Genomic DNA, 13,173 nt, shown 5'->3' on the forward strand with positions numbered 1-13,173 from the left:
AGGAAGGCGCGTCCCCGGCGGCAGGCGGTGCTGGCAGCGGCTCTGCCCGCGCGGCTCCCAGGCTGCACAGACACCCGGGCGGGCGGGCGGGCGGCGCGGCTTAAAGGGCGCCGGCAGCTACGCAGGCTCCGCCGCGCCGCCCCCTGCCCGCGCCAAGCGCCGCCTCCCCCGCGCACACGCCCGCCCGCCGGGGGGCCGCTACCGCCCGCCCGCCCGCGGGCTGCCCCGCCGCCCCGGCCCGGGGGAGAAAGGGGACGGGAGGGGGGGACACTCGCCGCCGGGGAGCGGGCCGAGCCGGGCGGGGCGGGCCGAGCCGCGGCACGGGCGCCGCCTCCCCCCCTGCGGCGGCTCGGGGCCTGCGCCCGCCTTCCCCCTTCCCGCCGCGGCGGCCGTGCCTGCTGCAGGGAGTGGAAATTTCCACTGTGTCCGCCCCCTCGCTCCCCCCTCCGCGCACACACACACCCGAGACCGCACATGGCGGGGGGGGGGAGGACAGCGCCGGCGGCGCGGGGGGCCCCTGCGCCTGGCACCCAGCCAACGGCGCCCACGGCCGCGGCGCAGCGGCCATCGTCCCCACGCACCTGGGTGGGGGAGCTGTGGCGGGCCGGGGCTGCACACGTGGGGCACCGCAGCCCTTCCAGAACCTTCCGCGTCCCGGCGCTTCTGGGTGCCTGTCGCCCACTGACAGAAGCGCAGGTGGATGGGACCCAGCTGCGTGGCTGGGCGTAGGGGCCAGAGGGGCAGCATGGCTGAGGTAAAGCTGCGTGGCTGGAAGGTGTCTGGCCTCGATGCCCAGGTATTCCCGGCGAGGGAGCTTCTGGGCGAACGTGTCCCAGCCAGCAGTGCTCAGCCCTTGGCATTGTACTTGCACGCAGCCATCAAGGTCAGCGACACAGACACCCCCTGTCAGCAGCACGTCCAGCGCTGGTGTCCAGCTGTGGCTGTGCTGGAAGCCTGCAACCACCTGCACCCAGCAGAGAGGGGCATTTGGAAAGCCTGGTGGTGCATCAGGCTGGTTTGGACAGCATTTCTTCCCTCCACAGCAGAAACGCGTCCCTCCAGGCGTACCCCCTTCCCTCACACTCACACGTACCCCTGAGCGCCCAACACATGGGCTGGCTTTAAGGAGAGCAAGCTCGTGCTGAGCTTCTGCCCAAAGTTTTGAAGCCCTCATCACTTGGCCCTGTCAGCTGTCAGAAAAGAAGGAATGAGAGAAGAGAGCCACTGTGTCGTGGCTCAAGGAGAAGCAGGGAAGAAGGCAGATACTGTGATTAAAAAAAAACACGTTAAATATCTATGCAATACCAGCCCCAGCACATCAAGAGAGGCCTCAGCATCTCACCTGGGAACCCCAGCCATGCCCTTGCACACCAACAAGCAGGGTCGCTTGCTTTTACCATATGTAGCTGGTGGAACGAATCCCAGGTACTGCTAACTGAAAGCTTTTCCCCACACCTTCCATCGTGACTTGCAGCACAGCCAGCACTAGTAGTGCTTGGCCCTTCCTCATCTTAAGCAGGTGTGAGTTCTGGGTAGTTCCCTACAGGCACAACAAAGCCTATGTGGGTGCTAGGAGCTGGTTTGTGTACTGCTACAAGTTATCAGCTGCTCAGGATGAGTTGCCTATGCAGAAGTGTTTACGCATATTCCCAAACTCCCACCCCCCCAGTGCTTAGGCAGTAATTGCCAGTCAGCTGACGGGTATAATTTACTGCCTGTTGGTGCTTACCGCTTACAAGCCCTCCCTGGATTACTCTGCTTGGGTGGTTTTTTGATATGGTGTTGCCTGGCCTGAGCTTCTTCCTTGTTCTGAACAGGCGCCCAGTCAGTTCCAGAGGAAATCCAAATAGTAAGTGATGGTCCCCAGTGGAGACAGGAATACCTCCCTGCCGCACACACACGATCAGACAGCCATTCCCACCCTGCTAGTGCGCCCTGCCAGTGGTGGCACAGTCACGCCTGAGCCATTCTGTTATCTTCCCACAACATGAAACCCCTACGCCCTGCCGCTCTACCAATGCTTTACCTGCTTAAAATGCTCCTCTGCCAGAAAAAAGGAAATGTATTCATCCAGCCCCTGTTCCTGAAGTCTTTCTCTCTCGCATGCAGAACTTTATGCAAATCCCCAAGTCTATATGCTGAAATATCTAGTGCTGCTTTCAAATGCCAATATTTGATTCTCAGTTGGGATATATTTATATTCACCATTCATACTCGTTTCTAACTACAGTCCACATGCAAGCCCCACAAATACACATCTGCATGTGGCCAACAAACTCTCCTTCCCTTTTCTGTGAATCCCACCCACACCTGTACTTAAATGCTGGGTCTCAGGGCCCCACAAACATAAGACTAACCTGAGTCCACTCACATCTGTGCCTGGGATTTGCTCACACATGCAGAAATACTTGAGCATGAGATCTGTATGCCTGAGGGTCTCTCATGTGTATTAGCAACACAGGTATAGTGACTGTCTATCTATATATCTATCCATGTCTGTAATGCTATGCACGTATGGACATCTGGTCTTGTGCATCATGCCTACACATAGTTTTGCACACTCACTCATGGGCTGACCACTGCATACACCTGCTATGTCCCGTATCTTTGTGGGACAGGAGTTCCTAATGCTTTCTGACTTTGACTACTGATGTAGTGTGTCCACCAGGTATGAGCTACCTCAAGCCTCAGAAGTTTGTTTTTCCCTCAAAGTGCTAACCACAAGTATCCAAACACCATAGGAAACTCTCATTTAATATTTTAAAGCACACGATTATAGAGGAAGGTCTGAAAAACATGCAGTGCCCATGCCCTAAACACTCTGCGAGGAAATACAAGCTCTCCTAATAGACATTATTTTATTTTATTTTTAAGTAACAAGTGTAAACTTTTGACTTTTGAGAGACTCGGGTCATGACTTTTTCATGCTGGAGGCTAGGCATGCTACAAAGGCAAACTGTCCTCTGCATCTTGGTGTCTTTCACATCCATCCCTATGCCAGAGAGCAGCACAGGGAGCACTAATGAATAATATCACTTTCTAATAAAGCACAAGATAAAAATATGTCCTCATGCATTCTATCTGTATATGTAAATACAGAACCTATTCTGTGAAAAAGCTGTTGCAAATATTTTAGGGAATTAAAAAATGTCATTCAATATCTCATAGACTTCTGACAAAGAAGTTAGCCCAGCATGGCAGGATTAAGTGGGGAAATGACAGAAAAAATACTGCACTTTTAAAACCTCAAAATTGCCATTAATAGCCTCTCTAAGCACAACTATGTTGTGCTTTGGTGATCTCTTTCTTCTAATGGAATATACCTAGTTTTGAAACAAGTACTCTGTACCACAGAAAAGCCAATTCTCTCCTTTTAATAAAAGCTTTAATTTCTAGCTGTGATACATTGCACAATATCAAACTAAAATCAGAAGTTAACACAGGTTTAGGACTAGGATCTTGGCTGTCTTGAACTTCAGATCAGGACAGATACTCAGAGGTGTTAGCAGAAAACAGGAATTGCCTGTGGAAAGAGCAGTTACGCTGCCAAGTGTGGTTTTGTTTGCTTGTACTGCTCTTTGTCTATAAACTACAGACAGGGATAAAGATGCAGATACAGATACGTGCCTGTTTGCCCTAGTATTTACTCACCTTCTCAGTAAGGTTTGTAGCTGAGCACTATACATTTGAGATAACAGCAGATGAACTAGGGAATACAAAGCCTGCATGGGAATACCTTCATGGCTCTGCAGTCATGGCAGTGATTGTGCTCCAGGCATACTCCAAAGAGTTGACTGGTGGAGCTGCATCATAACAGTGAAATACCAGAAGTCATCTGGTCTCAAGGAAGCAGATGAGTGAGCGAAGCTGAAGTGAAGGACATAGTATTGATAGGTGGGGCTGTTGTAAGCTTGTACATAGGCCCCTCAAGTATCTGGCTGTTGGACACACGGGCAGGGTTGCCCTGGAGGAAGGGTTGAAAGGAAACAAGAGCTGAGAAATGAAGGAAAAGTGGTACGTACTGTCAGGGTAGAGCATGGGCCACAGACCAGAGCAGGGACAAGTGGAATGTGGAGCAGACTGTGATGTGGTGCTCTCAAACTGGGACTAGAGTTTTTACATCATCTTTACGAGAAGATGTAAAAGAGAGGGTAAGAGGAAAGGAAGAAGTAAGGCTGGATGGAAAGAGACTAGGATGGAGAAAAGGCAGTTTTGAAGAAGACTAGGAGAAGGAAAAATAGTAGGAAGCTGAATGGGCTGTGCTGGAAGTAAACAGGAAGAATCATGTACTTCAGACCTAATAAAAGTGCATCTCTCTGGATTCCCCACACCCACTCACCCTCTGCCACCAGTCCTCCTCTGTCAGCAAATACCTGTGAATCCCACAACAAAGTAAATTTGTCTGATATTCCTCCTGTCCGCACATGGATGACAACCCACCGCTCTTACCAGTTTTCCTGTTAGCTCAGAGTGTCAGAGCTCTGCGGTAAAGCTAAAGGCTTCAGCCCTAATGACATTTACAACAACATGATGCTGCACAATGGAAGGGGTTTTGATATTATTATTTTTTTTACTGTTTGCTTTTTTAAAAGCTAGATAATTGCACATATAAAATCTGCTTTAAATGAGGATTAGGTTGCAAAATCAATACTACATAATGAGGAGTGTTATTTTCTCCTTCCTCTCCTTTGGATATGCATATGCAAAGTATATAATTGCATACTTTTCTTTCCGTGGGATCTCAGCCACATTTATTTTTCAGGGTGGAGCTGCTCTGGAGCTGTGTCAGGACTACATAGTGGAGGAGACTGCTGTCTACAGGACTTTTTCCACATTTGTTTCAGCAAATGGAAGATGTGCAGTAAATGACAGAACAGGATCATGTGAAAAAGGATAAGCTCTTGGTTAAAACAGCTGAACTCTGCCTTAGGAATGGATTCAGTCCCTCCTTTGCCACATAGTTCTTGTATGATGCTGGATAAATCAGTTAAACCACGCTTCTTGCAGGTGGCCACAGATTTCATTCTCCTAGTTTCTGGGTATCTGAATTGACATTTTGTGGTCTAATTTGCAGAAGTGCTGAATGATCACAGATGAAACTGAACTCAGTTGGTGCTAGACATATAAAGTGCTCTGAATGAAGAGCCTATCAACTTCTTGAAATGTTCACTTGAAATATTAACTGTGTCAAACCAAGTAAACAGAATCTACAAAACCTTAAACTACAGATAATTCTAACCCAAGCCCATCCCAAAGCAATCACACCCAAGAGGTAACAAAATGTATTTATGGCTGGTGATTCTTTTCTATGGAAAGGAGAGGAAGAGGCATCTTTCTGCTGTTCAGTCTGATACCCAAGGAGGTGTCCTGCCCACCAAAACCCTAAATTCAAGATGATACGCTAAGGTTGCTGTACCTCACCTGGCCCTCTCACAGAGAAGCTCTACTGCTTCTTTGAATGTGTGTTAATGGTTCTGCCAGGTAAGACCATGGGCAAGTCAAATACAGCTGCGTGGTGCTGGGAGTGACAGTGGAGGGGGCAGGGGCTCTGACAGGCTCCAGTTCTTCCAGGCAAAGGCCCTGGCTCTGGCACACTGGAAATTAACGTGTGGTTGGGAAGGTGGAGTCACCAGGAGGGCTCAGGTGAGTTTTCAAGAACTGCTGAGTGCCAATGGAGTCTAGGGAAAAAAGTGGGAAGAGAAGGTTCAATTGTCTAAGGCTTTAAACTAGGAGGTTGGCAGATCAGTAATATGAGTCCAGAAGTAATTGTAACAAATGGTAGTTTATGGGGAATACAAGATGACGAGGAAACATCTATAAATGCATGAGCAGGTAGAGAAGGACCCTGGAAAGAAAGCTGCAGAGCCACAGCAGGCACACCATTGGTTTCTGTGCCCCAGCTTACAGGTAGCAACTTGTTTAAATCTAAGTGGCTCATTAGCCCTCCAATGTGACCACACGCTACAGCAAACTAAGGACAAGAATAAAAGCATAAAAGGAGCCTGTAAGAATAAAATCAGAAATCACAAGGCAAAAAATTCAATATAATTAGCAAAGGAAAGAGAGGGTAACAAGAAAGCATTTCTATGTGTTAGAAGATGGAGCAAGACAATGGCCAAAAAATGATCTACCCTTCAACAGGGATGGAAAGCTAGTAAGAGGTGACACAGAAAACGTCAAAGTGATTAATGTCTTTTTCCTCTCACTCCTCAGCAGAAATAATAAACTATTATCAGTTGACTTAATGTCTAAGGCCAAATAACAGAAAGAACATAACAGACTACTTCAGTAAGTCAGTTATTTTCAAATCAGCCAGACCTGACAGAAACCAACTGAGACCACATGGGAAACTGGCTGAAGCAATCCTAGAGCCATGAGGGACCCTTACCCACAGCACCTGGGGAACAGAAGACCAGTGACAGGTGATTGCAGTATGCATTTTTAAAAAAGAAGAAAAGCAGCTTGAGGAATATAGGCAGAGAAAACAGCCTAACTTGAATTGCTGGAAATATATTGAAACAAATAATTAAACAAAGTTTTCTTTTGTGTATGGGAAATAATGAAATGATAAGTAGAGGCCAAGAAAGATTTGCCAGGAACAAATCATGCTGAACCAAGCTAATTTCCTCCTCTGACAAGTAGCAGGTCTTGTGGACAATAGATATTACATATCTCGACTTGAACAAGCCTTTCAACACCGTCTCTTGTGATTTCTTGTAAGCGAGCTAAAACGGAACTATTGTAAGGTGAACTCATAGCTGCTTGAAAAAAAAAATACTAGAAGAGGAATTATTGTCCGTTCACTGTTGAAGTGGAAGAATTACAGAAAGCAGTTCCACAGATGCCCTTCCTGGGACTCATACCATTCACTGTTTTCATTGTGTTTTGGAAGATGGCATATCAAGCATGGCTACCAAATTTGTAGAGAAAGATCTATAAGCACCTTGGCAGGATTAGTATCTTGCTCAGTTGAAGAAATGGTCTGAAAACAATAGGATTTGGTGCTTTAAGAAACTATTTTATTAGTTAAGTGTAAACTATTACACTTAAGTAAGAATAAACCCCCAAATGGAAAGCAGCCAGCAAGGCAAAAGACCTGCACAAAAATGCCTTGGGGATTTTGGAAGAGTTCAAGCTAAGAATTAACAATGCCATACTTGCTTTGGAAAACCAAGTATTGTGCTGAAATCGGCTAGGTGAAAGATGTGAAATAATTTTTCCACTCCTACTCAGCACTGGTGAGGTCTCAAACTGGAAAATGGACTGATTCACTTTGGTCACTAAACTCAAGGGGCAAATGGACAATTAGGGAAAGTCCTGAGAGCAACAAAAAGTACAAAAATTCTTTAAAAACTGACCTTGGAGGGAATCTGAAAGAACTATTTGTTTAATCTAGAGAAAAGAGGACTGAGAAGAAACATGATAACAGTCTTCAAATATGTAAAAGGTAGTTGCTCGGTGAAAGGCAGTAGGTAACTCTCAATGCTTAGAGGGGAGCAGGGAGCTTAAATAGTATCTAGAGTTACAGTTTCTGCTACATATGTAAGGAAAAGCTTCCTAGGTAGGTGGCTAAGAAAGCCTTGATGCCAGTGGAGGTCACTGAGTCTTCAGCACTGATGGTTTTAAACACAGCTGAAAAAGGCATCATTTATGTATTGTTGGGCATGTTTGAGAAGGGGGGTGCTAGACCCAAGGACAACAGCTTGTGAGGCAAGTGTACATGATAATTTGCAGACATGTGTTTGAAAGGCATATGTAGCATGGCATGTAGTCATAGCGTCGTGAGAGTGTCGTCATTAGATAAAGCATCTCTCGGCTCCCAGTAAGTTCTTTCCAGCCCATGGAACCTCAAAGCAGAGAAAAATATATCAGATCTAATATGCAAACTTTCAAATATTTCTGACCCCTAGATAATTTCTTGAGGTCTCTTCCTACCTTCTACAATTGTAAATAGAAATAGGCTTTGCCAGAATGGCTGAATTACAGCTGCAGTGGTTTCCTGTTACAGATGAAAAACAGATATTAAGCCTTCATTGGTAACTTATGCAAAAAAAAAAACCAAAAAACCACCAAAACAAAACCAAAAACTAATCTACTACATCATGTGCATTTCTGGCAAAAGGAGCTTGAAATCCCATCACCTGGGAGACAACCACATACTAGCATTTCTCCTTTATGAGAGGACTGAAAGGTTTTGTCATGAACCTGAAAGACTGTTTTTGTTGCATTGCTTTGCAAACATTTGGGAGGCAACAGTCCTTGTCTTTGTCCTGGGGGCCTGCTGTTCTGAATAGTCAAGCCAAGAAAATGGTGTGAGAAACAGCAAAGGTACAAAGAGGGGGAAATGACACGCATCAAGCTGCACAAAACGTGTATAACATGAATGGGAGTAAAACCTAGGTCTTTCTGGTGTTGACACCAGTACCACCCATCTTCTTGCACTGCTGTCCTACTGTAACAGTACTGATTTCAACAGTAAGACTTCCTTTTGACAAAACTTGTATGGAGGTTGCATTTTATGTTGGCAATGACCATAGACTGTGCATATTGCTAAGGCATCCTTCTAGTGCTATGAAAGTGATAATGTAATTCTGTGCAATTAAAATGATGCCTCCTACATGCATAATGCCACTCCCTAGCTTTACAGCTGTTTGCCATGTTCTCTGTGAGGGCATTTGCTGATAATAAATTGTGTTGTGGAAATATAATAACATGAGCAAGGAAATCTAAACTGATCCAATTGTTTAATTTAGTTTAAGCCTACATTTTCTCAGAGGAATCCCTAACCCAGATTAAAGAAGTCATGAGGTTTGATCCCATCACCCTTATAAATCACACATGCAAAGCCCATGCTATTGTATTGCTATTAATAGCACTGACATGTATATGTATGCTCATAATCTTGTAAATATATAAGAAAAGCAAAAAATAAACAAACAAATACAATACTCCTTTGTTTCAGTGGAGCCCACCTGTCTCCTGATTCCCAGGGGAAGCCCTGCATCATTGCTTCAGATTTTTCTCTTCCCAAACTCTAGTTAATTAAAGCAAAGAATGTTTAGCCAGCTTCTAAACAGGATGTTTCTGTCTCTGCCTCTCTTACGGAGAAAATAACTTCTGCACCAGGTTACCATATACCCAGGTTTCCCTGGACGTTTATTCTTTTTCCATTCAAAAATTCTGCCTGGGCAGAAAACACAGATTTCGTATGTTTCTTCAGAATTTTCAGGTATCAGACAGTCTGACTGGAATTTGACTTTGGGCATGGCTGATAGAGGTCTCATTATCATGGGCTCACCTATTGCACACTGGCAGATCACCTCTATGCTTCATGTACAGTGAGGCTGATTCTTCCAAGAAGCTTGAGAGCTATTATGCATATATTGTAAAGCTGATTATCATCTGTGCAGGATTTCTGATGCAACAGGGATGTTTTGGATTTACTGTGCATTTGTAGACCAACTACACGACCTTGCAGAGCAAGTCTAATTTTGGTGCACATGTATTATCCAGAACATGCACAAGTATTTTTGTCTGAGAAATCCCCATGAAAAAAATAGCTTCTGTGGGTCTCTGTGGAGATACTAGAAATACTCAATAAACAAGAAATAGTTAAGACTTAAACATAACTTGTACTATGTTTTTTCAAAGGTGCAGGGGAAAGAGCAGGTGAGAATCTGTTGAGAAGAGAGAGGAATATTTGTGAGAAATGGTCAGTTTATGCCAAGTATGTTTAGCAGGCAAGGAGGCAAATCTACCCCTCCCCAGGCTGCCTGCCTGGCGAGTAAGCTAGCTGTGACATGCTTTACTCCCACTTTGAGAAGTGCTATATATCCCACATCATTCATTCCACAAGATTAAGGAATTCTCTCTTGGCATGACACAAAGAGTATTCGTCAGGCACCTTCTCTGTTTCCCTCTCATGCTGCTAGCCAGAGAAAGATTGCTGTGAGGAAAAAAGGCCTTGCTATTAGTCTTGGTTTCTTTATTATGGAGCAACAATTTAGAATTGTCCATAACAAACAGGATCCCATATTTTTCCCAGTATTAACATCAGTGAACAGAGCTCACTGGCTTCATACTACAAAGGAATTTAGTCCTAGCAATATTATACTATGAAAGCTATTCAGTGCAACGTGAATAATTTCAGTTACAGAATTTTAAATCTTTTGGATAATAGTTATTCATGCATGTGCAACCTGCAGTCGATGACTATTACAACCAGAAGCTTCAAGTTCAGTTTTTACAGATGACTAATGCAGTTGTTACTCAATTTCTACAATTAATATTTGTTCAAATATACTATCCTTTACAAAGGTCAGGCTGCTTACAAGTGTTCATCATTACCCATATCATCTACCTGGAAATGAGATCACCTGGGATTTTATGTAGGTTTTAAGAATTTAATAGTAACAGCCTTTCTAAAACTATTATGAAATATCTGGTAATTTGTATTTCTGTCTGGATGGGAATTCAGTAGCAAAATGTCTTTTTGATAATGCTTCAAAACATGCACACAATAATGAGACTTCCGAACTGAAAGTAAAAGCCAGAACATTTGTCTGAAATCCCCCAGGATCTGGAAGATTTTGGGTTTTGGAATAAAACTGTACATCCATGTCTGAATCTTCCTTTATTTTTCATATAAAGGATCATATGATTTTTCTCACAAGAGAAAAATCCAAGTTCTGAAGAAGTTGTGAGGCAGCCTAATACACACTGCACTGGAATGATTTTGAGAGTCACTTGGCTCTTCTTGCATCAACAAACACAGTCAACTGTGTCACAGAAAAATGATAGGTAGCTTACGGAAGGTTGGCAGCTGGCTAAGGAAGCATTGAACAGCTCAGTCTGAAATCAGGCAGGACCAACAGGTGGGACGTGAAAAACTTTGTAAGAGGCTAGCAAGTCTACCAGCTTCTGCCAGTGTTTAAAGCTCTGCCCCTTCATTTAGCAAGGTAGTATGGAAGAATCACTCCAGATTCTGCAAGTTGCAAGAAATGCTTTCTCCAGGCTTCAGTTTAGAAACCATTCCACTTCCTCCCAATGAACACAGAAACAATCTGACCCACCCACTTACCTCTGCATCATTAGAGTAATCTCACACAGCACAATCAAGAGCAGAGAGTGGGGCTTCGTCCTTGTCTAACTTTGATCTTTCTGCACTTGTCAAGTCACACAAGGAAAAGCATAACCGTGGCAAACACACTTAGCTGAAGATCATCTCTAACATAAAGGTTTTTCTGGGTACAAAACTGGTGTTTGGTCCTAAGGTCTTGCGGTTGTAGGTGCCTAATAAAATGTACAGACCACAGGGATGCTATCTGGTGATAGACCAGGATTATCCCTGACCTTTAATAACTAAGACTCCTGACAGATTTCTAAACCACTTGCTCTTCCCTTCTCCTCCTCCTGGCAGATTCAGCTCTGCCAAGATAACTCACCCAGATCTTACAAAACCAAAATTGTTCAGGTTTTTGTTTGTTTTCATCTGTCACATTAATCAAGAAGAGAAGACAGTCAATGAGCTAGGAAAAAGTGTTCAGGTGGGAAAAAATGATCACCAGAAAGTAAAGTTTTACAAATGCTAAATCATCTTGGTGGATATGGCACAGAACCACACTGGGAGAAAACTACAGTATAGGAAATCTTCACAATACAGAAATACTAATACAAAAAAGGAGAGTAAGCCAATGTTCTTTCTGCTGCTAGGGTAGATTGATTTGGAATGAACTGTCGTGATCACCCAGATTAATTTCTTTCTTCCAAAAAAATTAATTGTTTACTAAAATATCCCATTGAAACTCTTTATGTAAGCAAGAGTATACAACACAGTTTTGGTATCACTTTGTTTTTACCTGTCCGATTCCACTAAAAGTATAATTTAAGTTCTCTTAAGACAAGGAACTGGTAGAAGTTTACTGATTTTTTTCACAGAATACAATATAGTGAACACAAATACTAAACAAGTAATCTGCTGTCTTGCTTTTTAGTATATTTTTTAAATTTAAGTAAAATGTGGGATTCTGTGAAATTATTTATAGCAAGCAATACAACTTATCTGCGTGGTAAATATATTCAGCTATATATACAATTTCCAGCAAACAAAATCAGTGCATGGATCTACTGCATTTAAATCATGGGTATATTCAAACAAATCTACATTAAGAACTTGGTGGCTTTCAAAAATATAATGAACCTTGTAGTAAGTCTTCAGCGCAATATGCTGCAAGTTCCTCAGTGAATGAAGTGGCAGAACAGTACAAGTCTGTCTTAGTGACAATTACAGGCCAGTTCTGCATTCGTGAACATGAAACTTTCAATTAATCTGAATTTTTAATTAGGATTCTACCATGAAAAAAGGCCTGAAGTAGGAATCGGGGCTTCCATATTTTTGTCTCAATGACTTTTGCAGGAAAGTTGCTCCACCAAGAAATGAAAGCATACTCTGACCTCCAGACCTGAAAAAAGCATGGGTTCTGAGGATCAGCCCCAGGGTATTTTAATAGCACATGCACCATTTTGAGTCACAATGTTTGTTGGCCCTCTTATGCCCTTAATGGCACCTTAGCAATCCCATTGCCATCAGTGAATTTGAAGAGCGTTAACTCACTGTAGTACAGTAAACGACTCTGTCTCATCTATAAGAGGGAAAAAGCTCTAGCTTGTTGGGTCTGGTTTTTTATTCATGGTGAAGTAACAAAGCAAAAACCTTGGAAGAAAACACTGCAAGCAAGAATATCTGAACATGTAAAAATGGAGGATCAGCTATTTCTTACATACTTTGAATAAAACCACAGAAACCTCTCTCAGGACCACAACCTCAAAAAAAGAGACAAAAATGATACAGCTAACATATGAAAACATTTTGCAGCATCATTTCTTATAGATATCCGAGTCCAAAATCTCTAACTTATTACCTTTCAAGAAAATTAGTAGGACTTACCTATTAGTAGGACTGTCTATCCTTTCATTTGGCAAGGATAGCAACAGGTCTATCTATATCTATAGGTAAAAATAAAAATACAGATATCACACAGCAAATGAGTTTCAAGTTTTGAACTGAACCTGTTGAAGTTCTGATAGGTTCAATCCCAGTTTTTTCTGTAATGTGACCAACAATTACTGCTTGTTATCCATAGTAGGGTGTTCCAGTTTAAAGAGATTCTCTTT

General features: G+C 43.4%; 1 long non-coding RNA gene across 1 annotated transcript; it reads left to right on the top strand.

Moving 5' to 3' along the window:
• The first annotated feature begins 3,240 nt into the window (after window positions 1-3,240).
• Window positions 3,241-8,948, top strand: LOC114011300 (uncharacterized). The gene is made up of 2 exons (XR_008747075.1): window positions 3,241-5,481; window positions 6,214-8,948. It is a non-coding gene; the product is annotated as an uncharacterized LOC114011300 (long non-coding RNA).
• The last annotated feature ends 4,225 nt before the right edge of the window (window positions 8,949-13,173 follow it).

Source organism: Falco peregrinus, chromosome 4, assembly GCF_023634155.1.
Source record: "Falco peregrinus isolate bFalPer1 chromosome 4, bFalPer1.pri, whole genome shotgun sequence".
NCBI lineage: Eukaryota > Metazoa > Chordata > Aves > Falconiformes > Falconidae > Falco > Falco peregrinus.